We start from the raw sequence: 8,834 nt of genomic DNA on the forward strand, positions 1-8,834 counted from the left end.
ATACAGGGTGTTCAGAGAGGACTTAGCACCTCTGGTGTGAGGGTTTGCTGAGCCCTATTTGGGGATGCTCACCCACCTTTGGTGTCTACCTGGCACCCAACTTTCACCTTTGGGTCCAAGAAGCTATGGCATGTGCAGCTGCCACACCCTGGTAAAACTGTCACTCTGCAGATGGGCTAAACCAGGTTTGAAGGGTGTCTACCCCAAGCACGTGAAGACTTCCCCTGGCCGAACAGGCAGACATGAACAATTTGCTCCTAACAGCCATGAAGGCGGCTGAAGCAGGCTCTGTGGGGCCCTTAGAGCTTGGTCAGACATCAAAGACACCAAGGTCATCCACTGCATCCTAGGCCATGGCTACTCTTGACTTTTATCTTGCCGCTGGACTTCCATGACTCTGGAAGAGAGAGTGAGGCCGATGACTTTGTGCAGCTCTGCCTCACTTCAATCTAATTCACACTTGAAACAAGACATCTCCAGTGATGTCTTCCTTGAAAAGGAAGGAGGAACAACCCTTATTTGCCCCACCCTACCCAAATCTTCCACATGGGAGCTAGTCCAGTCAACAATGTTCTTGCGTGCCCTCTCTTGTTTCCACCATGTCCCTCACATCTGGCATGGACTTTTCCTACCCACCTCTTAGAAGCCTCCTCTGGGAAGCCTTCCTTGATTGCACCAACACCAAAGTGGGGTCTTGCCTTGAACTGCTGTAGAAGGGATTTATCCACACTCACTTTTCCTTCGATTAGTATGCTCCATCTGGTATCGTAGCTCTCTGTGCATCTGCCCTGCCCCCCCAGCCTCCTGCCCACTCCCACTGAGTTCCTAGCACAAGGCCTGCAATGTACATAGACCATTGGAATGTTTGCTGAATTGCCTTAGCTTCTTTGTGGACAACTCTTAAAGAGGCACTGGATCAGGAATTAGGAGACCTGGGTTTGATTCTTGCCTCTGCCACAGCCTATATAACCTTAGACAAGTGACTTCCCCTGCTTGGGGGAAGATGGGAGTTAGATTAGAGCATCCTTGATCCTGGGCACCCCTGTGTACTATAATCCCAAGACCCTAAGGCTGTCCATGGGCTTCCTTCCACTGTGCTTATCTCACGGCCTCCCAAAGAGCCTGGTTGGGGAGGGGGGAATCTCTAAGCTTCTCCCGCCTTCCAAGGAGGTAGCCTCTAACATTAGCTAAAGTGAGATGTAACTGAGGAGTAGGACCTCCTGCACTCCAAAGTCCAACCAAAAGCAAAGACAATCCACCTACTATTAGGTCAATGCCTCCCATGCGTTGGGCATTGACTGTTCTAGGCTCTGATACAAACAATGGCAGTCTCTGCCTTCAACAAGCTTGCACCCTACTGGGGTCAAAAGGGGAGATCCAACTTGCATACTACTAAGTAAATTCAAAGTCAGACATCGAAGGTCATTTCAAGAGGCCAAAGAGTGTTAAGAACAGATCGTTGCTCTGCTTTGTCAGGGATGCCATCAAAGTTGCCAGATTTCTTACCAATCTTTCAGTCTCATCTTCCCCAGAAGATATACTTCACTATATGTAAGAGCCAGCCCAGTCATCTCTGCTGAATAGGAGAGCTTGGAAAAGTAACGAGAGCAGTTTCAAAAAGAAACTTTTGAATATCTCTGCCAGTGAGCTTTGTCCCATCCAGGGTGATATCCTTGGGGACCCCAACCAGGACTCCCTAGGACTGTATAAGCCCAGGCCACTGGGACCCTCCTTCCGAGGCAGTCCTATTCTTTCCCGGTCACACCTGCCACCTTGATGACCCCAAATGGTTCTTACTTCTCAGCCAGCCCCCACCCCCACATTACCTTCAAAATGATTGGAATTGTTTCCAAAAATCAAATGCACCTTCAGAGAACCAAGATTTGCCCCCATTGAGGCAATTCCAAAGAATATGTTGCAGTCTCTGAAGGCTGTTCCCAAAGAACACCTCAAGGAAATTAGTATAACAATACTGACCCACATTTCCTTAGCACTTCAAGGTTTGAAAAAACCCTTTACAGATATGATCTCATTTGATCCACACAGCAACCCTACAAGGTAGATGCTATTTTGATGAGGAAACTGAGGCTGAGAAAGCTTAGGGTTAATACGTGTATGAAGCCTGATTGACTTTATTAGCTCCCATAGTTTCATTGATTATGTCCATAACTTCCAGATATATCTGACCCAAGACTCTCTCCTGAACCTGTCTTGTTATTCCTCCCAAAGAATGCACTCTACGTATCTCAAATTCACTATGTCCCAAACAGAACTCATTAGCTTTTCCCCAAAATTTGTCCCTCTTTCAAACTAGCCTATTTCTATTCAGGGAGCCACCCCTCCCCTCGGCCAGTCTTATTGCAGGCCCTTAGCCATGATTAACGGCTAAATCATGTTTGGGGCCATGTGAGTGGAGAGAAGGGAATGGCTATGAGAGATGTGGAAGTGGGGATGAAAGAGAGGTAAGGAACAGGGTCCTTCCAATTCCCTGACCTCATAGCTTCCCAATGGTCCAGAGCTTGAGAGGCTCTGTGTTACTTCTAGGATCAAGTACAGATTCCTCTTTGGGGCATGTAGAGTTCTTTACAATTTAGCTGTAGCTCGCCTTTCTGGAACTACTGCCCATGACTCCCCTTCACAAACAGTCCACCCAAACTGGCCTGTGGACTGTTCCACAAGCTGGCTCCCATACCTGGACTGCACTTTCAGGATCATCCATTTAGATCTTGAAGGTTATCTGGGCTAATCCCTTTATTTAACAGATGATAAAACTGAGGCCCAGAAAGGTGAACTAACTTGCCCCAAATCATACAGGTACAATGTGCCAGGGCTAGGATCCCCTACTTACCTTCTGCTCTCTTTAGAACTCAGCCCAAAGGCCACCCCCATGTGAAACTTTTTCTAAACTTTCCAGTGACTAGGATCTTTTGAAATGACTTTCTATTTCCTTCCCATGTTCAGACTGTTGCACATGTTGTTTTCTCCAGTCCTCTGCAGGATCCTCGAACCAAGGAGCGGTGTGCCCCTTGTTTTTGGATTCCTAGTGCTGACAGCATAGGATGCCTTCACCATTTGCTAATATTATATCTGCTGTTTTGGGAGCTTAGTTTCTAAGGGGGGTGGGTTTGCAGGGGCAGGGTTGCTGCTGTAAAGGATGGATGAATATACACCCTTTGGTAGTTTGCTGAGATTCCATCCTACTACTTCACAGAATTTTGGGGGGGGGTTGAGGATAAGGTCCCCCAAGGCCCCTTCTCACAGTGCCTGGTTGCTCTCTCCCCAAATGTAAGAACTGGGCCAACCTCAGCCTGCTGTTCCAGTTGAGAGGCCTCTGACTGGTCAAAAGGCATTTTAGTGGTGCTGGGGGTGGGGGGAGGGTATATCCCCTTCCTTTGGGGCTGTCAGGAGACAAACAAAAGGCTCCATTCAAATCCTCAGACTTCTTTCTACTCCTTGGGCTTGGAGCTGTACATCCATCCCCAGGGCTTCACTGCCTGAGGTCCCAGTGGGGAGCATAGCCCTCCCCCTTGCTCTTTTCTCCCAGCTGCCCCAAAGGGCCAAGCATCAGTGGGTTATGGTAGTGGTGAGGAATATATCTTAGGTTCCTCCCATCTCACTCCACCCCCCCCTCCCCCAAGTCTTCTGGCTCTGCTGTAAGTGAAATGGCAAACATCAAGCAGTCTGGGGCTGTTAGGTCCCTGCCTGGAGGGGAGGGCAAGGGTGGAGGCAGGGAAGGGCAAAAATGGCAACAGCTGCCACTTCAATGATCTATAGACGAAAAGGCTTCTCCCCCTTCTGCTGAGCCCATTACACAGGAGGGGGAAAAAGCCATCAATCTCTTTTCAGCATATGCCACCCGGTGGTGTTGGAGGGAGGGAGGGAGGCTGATCTTGGGAAGCTGCCTAGGAGGCTGTGCTGGCTGCTCAGGCAGAGAGGCCGGACGACGGTAAATGGGCACAGCTCCTACTCCTCTCCCCTCTTGCCCTAGTTCCCCCCAATCTTCTCCAACCCTTTCCCCCTCTCCCTAGACTTCAGGTTGCCTTTCCCCACCAACCCAAAGCAGGGGAATAAATGGCAAAGGGGTGAAGGAGGGGTTGCTGTGTGCTAATGGAAGATCAGATGGACTCAATTACTTTTCCCAAAAATAAGATGATAGAGACAAAATTTTGGAGGCAGTCTCTCACCTGGCCTTTGGTTAGGGATTCCCAGCCTTCTAGGACACTGATGTCATGGGATCCATTGGCCAGTGAGCACTCCCCTCCCCCAACCTGAGTCTGGCCCCAGCCTGCCTTAGGGTCCTCAAGGGAGGGGAGTAGGTTAGCTGCCATCTGGGGCTTCAGAAGGAAGACAGGAGAGCAGGAAGTGGGATGTCCCCCTCCCTGCTGCTCTCCCTTGCCCCTCCCTCCCTACTAGGCCAGTCTGACCCCAAAGCTGCCTATTTTACAGAATTCTGGGCTTTCAAAAGTGATGTGGTAGGGTCAGACAGGAGAGACTTGGAACTAAGTGAGGCCTGCTATAGAATGAATGCAAGGGGCTAGCCTGGGAGGGGCTATCTGAAGGCCTATTGTTGGTGGGGGACTCCAAGGCCCTCTAAGCCTAACTCTGCAGAAAGAGGCTAGGAACAGCCTCAGGGTGTGAAGGCCAGTGCTGGGGTAACAGAGGAGCCTTTTCCTAGCAGAGTAGGGTGATGAGGAGGAACCATTCTCCAGAGAGCAGGGCCCTTCAAAAAAAACAGCCAGATCATTGTGGTGGTGGTAGTGGCGGGTGTGTGTGTGTGTGTGTGTGTGTGTGTGTGTGTGTGTGTGTGTGTGACAGAGACAGAGACAGAGACACAGACACAGAGAGAGAAAGAGACAGACATACACAGATAAAGGATGGGGAGCAACTGCTTCTTCCTTCTGCACAGCCCCTCTTCCCAAGCTCTGTTTCCAAGGAGGTGACTCAGAGCAGAGAGGGAGAGAAAGAAACTTTGTTCATGTGTAGCCCAAGTCACAAGCATGGAAGGAAAGGAAGGGCAGGGATAATCTACAAGTGGTCCCTGTCAGGATATCAGAACCAGGCAAGCAGGCACTGAGGAGTTAACAGCACAGGAGGCTAGGACTGGGCCCTCCAGGTGACTAACTCCTCACAGCCATGCGTGATGAGCTGCGTCCAGTCAGATTCCCCATCCCAGGCCAGCTTTCATCTCTCTGTTCCAGTGTGGCCTTAGGGTGTAGGTAGGTAGCTTTTTGGAAAGTTAGCTAGAGCTATCTAGTGCCATCTAGAGACTGTTTTCATCTTTAAACTTTTTCCTCTCTCACTCCTTCCATCTTCCTACTCTCCCTCTCCTTGGGCTCCCTCCTGTTGACGACACTTGCCTTGCCGCCCACCCTCCTTCCAAGCACCAGTCAGTGACATTTTCACTCAGAGCACGTTTGTCCTGCTGGGGGAGTAGGCTCCCCCATGGCCACTTCCAGACTCTCCCTTCATCACCATCACTCAGCAACCATTGAGATTCATTCGACCCAAATTTTTCATCTTTTCTAGATGCTGATGACTATTATCTACCAACCCGCCAGGTTTCCTATGCCTAAATTCAGTGCCTCGATCACAGTTTTTGCACCCTGACTCTTGGTCTCATACTGAAGGACTTCAACCTACATACCTCAAGTATCTAGGTCCTCAGTCTCTTCAGTGCCTATGACTTCCTTCTCCACTCTGCCTTAGCTTCACACAGAAATGGCCAGGACCCCTCCTACCCCTGATCTTGCCATCATCCTTGAGATTCCCACTTCCATGGTCAGGAATTCTGAAATTCCTTTTTATGATCATAATATTGTATCATTCTGACCTTCCCTTTGCATTCTGACTCCTAGCTATTCTTCATCCTCCTAGTACTCTTCATTCTCTCCCATCTTTTTTGCTAAGCCATCAGCCCTGCACTGACTCCGCTGTCCTCATTCCCCATCTCAACCCCTTGGTGAATGAATTCAACTTTACTCTGTCTTCTTGAGTCCCCTGCCACTTGTCCTATCGCTGATCATGTCTTGCCAAATCCCAACCTTGCATTATTCCTACCATCTACCACCTTAACTCTTATTCACACGCTGTTGAAACCACTCGTGACAGCGGCTCTTCCAAACCTTTTCATCCCTCCTCAAACCTCCCTCCCATCCTCTCAGCTGAGAACCTTGCCTCAATGCACAGCAAAAAATGGAGGCCATTAGCACAAAGCTTCCTCCTCTCCCCTCTTCATTTCACATCACTCAGATGTCTTTCCCAGTCTCTTCCTTCACCTGAGAAGAGGTGGCCCTTCTCACCAAAGCACGCATGCCCAAGTGATCCCATCCCATCTTCTCTTCTCTAGCAGGGAAGAGAATAAGCATTTACATAGCACCTGCTATGCACCAGGCACTGTGCTTAGCACGTTTTACAAAGGTTATCTCATTTGATCCTCACGACAATCCTGGGAAGTAGATGCTGACATTATCCCCATTTTACAGTCAAGGAAACTGAGGCAAATGGGTTAAGTGACTTGTCCAGGGTCACATGGCTAGTGTCTGAGGTTGGATTTGACCTCAGGTCTCTTCCTGACTGCAGGCTGAGTGCTCTATCCACTGTACCACCAGCTGCCCTGTCTCTCATCCCTACTCTCTCTTATCTTCCACCTCTGCCTACTGGTTGCTTCCTTGCTGCTTACCTTCTCATATCTCCTCCATCCCTAAAAACCCCTCACTTGATCTCACCATCTCTGCTTTCATCCTTGAGAAAGTCACCTACACTTGCTACCTCTATTTCCTCTGGCTTTGCAAAACTTAATGTGCTTAAAGTGCTAGAATCATTAATCGAAATTGCCACCTCCACAGTGACCAGTGATGGAACTGCCAAAATCAAATGGCATGTTTAGATCTCATCTTTCTTGACATCTGAAGACCCTGACACTTTGGATCACACTCTTCTCCCAGATACTCCTCTTTAGTTTTTCTCTGGTTCTTCTCCTAGCTAATCTCATCAAATCCCAGAGGTTTAATGATCATCTTTATACAATTTCCTAGCCCTAGTCTCCTGAGCTCTAGTCTGGCCTTACCAACTACTGCTTGGGCATTTCAAACTGTATGTCCCATAGGTTTCTCAAACTCAGCACATCCAAAACAGAACTCATTTATCTTTCTCCCCAAAACTGCCCCCTTTCCCAACCTTCCTATTACTATCTAGGGCACTACCACCATCCTCCTAGTCACTGTAATATTGAAATAGCGTTAGTGACTTCATTTTGTGAAATTAAATCTTAAAGTCACCTGAGTTTGGAGAAGTCACAAGATTACCACCCCTCCCAAGAGTCACTCAAATTAAAGAATATCACAAAACAACCCCTTTTTCCTTCTCTCCTCAGTGTCTCCTGATTGTCTCTTGATCCCTTCCTTCAATAAGAAACCAAGTATCTTAACCCTTCCACCTTGTCTTTGCTTCCCTTCAAACTGGATGTTAATACTAAAGTTCTGGGTCCTTGGCTATGGATATCCTTGGTTCTGGCTTATTAGCAACTGGCATGCATTGCTTAATCACTGTCTGGATGATACATGGTTTCTTCATTTCAATGTAACATCATCAAGGCTTGTAACCTTGGGATCTTCTTCAACTCTTCACGGGAACTCATGTCACGTGTGCAATCTGCTGTCAAGTCTTGTCATTTCTGGGGCAGCTAGGCGGTACAGTGGCTAGAGCACTGGGCTTCCTGACTTCAAATCTGATCTCAGACACTTACTAGCTGTGTGGCCCTGGGCAAGTCATTTACACCTGTTTGCCTCAATTCCTCATCTGTAAAGTGAAATGAAAAAGGAAATGTCAAACCACTCCAGTATCTTTACCAAGAAAACCCCAAATGGGGTCACAAAGAGTTCGACATGACTGAACAACTTGTCATTTCTACCTTCACAGAACCTCTGAATATGTTCCTTCCTTTCCTCTGACACTGCTGCTACCCTGGTGTAGGCCATCACCTGACCCCTGACCTACTGCAGTAACTGCTGGTTGGTTTCCCTGACTTGAGCTGTCTCCACTCCAGTCCAACCTCCATCTAGCTGCCAAAGTGGTGTTCCTGAAGTGCAGGCCTGATCTTGTCACCCCCTGCCCCCCACACACTCTCAGTGGCTCCCCATTATCTCCTGTACCAACTACAAACACTGTTTGGTTTTTCAAGCTCTAGCCGTTCGCTACCTTTCCAGTCTTTGGTGCATGACCTCTCCCCCCACCTTCCCACCCAACCTTGCCATCTCCCAACTCCCTGCTCTTTCACTGGTTGTGGCTTTGGACTTCCCTGGCCTCCTTCAAGACAGCTCAAATCCCAACTCTTGCAGAGGGCCTTTCCCAGTGCCATCCCAACTGCTCAAGTCTTCCCTGAGATTCCCTTTCTTACACTATTAAATATCTCATTTGTACAGTTATTTTTATGTTGTCTCCCATTTGAACATAAGCTTTTGAGGGAAAAGGCTGTGTTTTTGCCTTTCTTTGTATCCCCCATGCACAGTATAGTACTTACAACACCATAAGCACTTAAAAAATGTTTGCTGACTGAGTGATTGCCTGAAGATGGAGATGGGGTTTTAGAAAGCCCAGTGGTTTCCTCCCTCCCATCCAGCCATCTCACGTGCACATGTGTGTGTGTATGTGTGTGTGTGTGTTTATGTGCATGTGTGTATCCCAAGAATGTTAAAGACAGAAAGGTCACATATATACCAGAATATCAATAGCAACACTCTTGGTAGCAAAGGACTGGAAATAAAGTGGGTGTTGTAGATGAATAGTTGAACATGGAATGGAAATATTATTGTGCAGTAAGAAATGACAAATATGAG

Source organism: Phascolarctos cinereus, unplaced genomic scaffold, assembly GCF_003287225.1.
Source record: "Phascolarctos cinereus isolate Bilbo 61053 unplaced genomic scaffold, phaCin_HiC Scaffold_8;HRSCAF=390, whole genome shotgun sequence".
Taxonomy (NCBI): Eukaryota; Metazoa; Chordata; class Mammalia; order Diprotodontia; family Phascolarctidae; genus Phascolarctos; species Phascolarctos cinereus.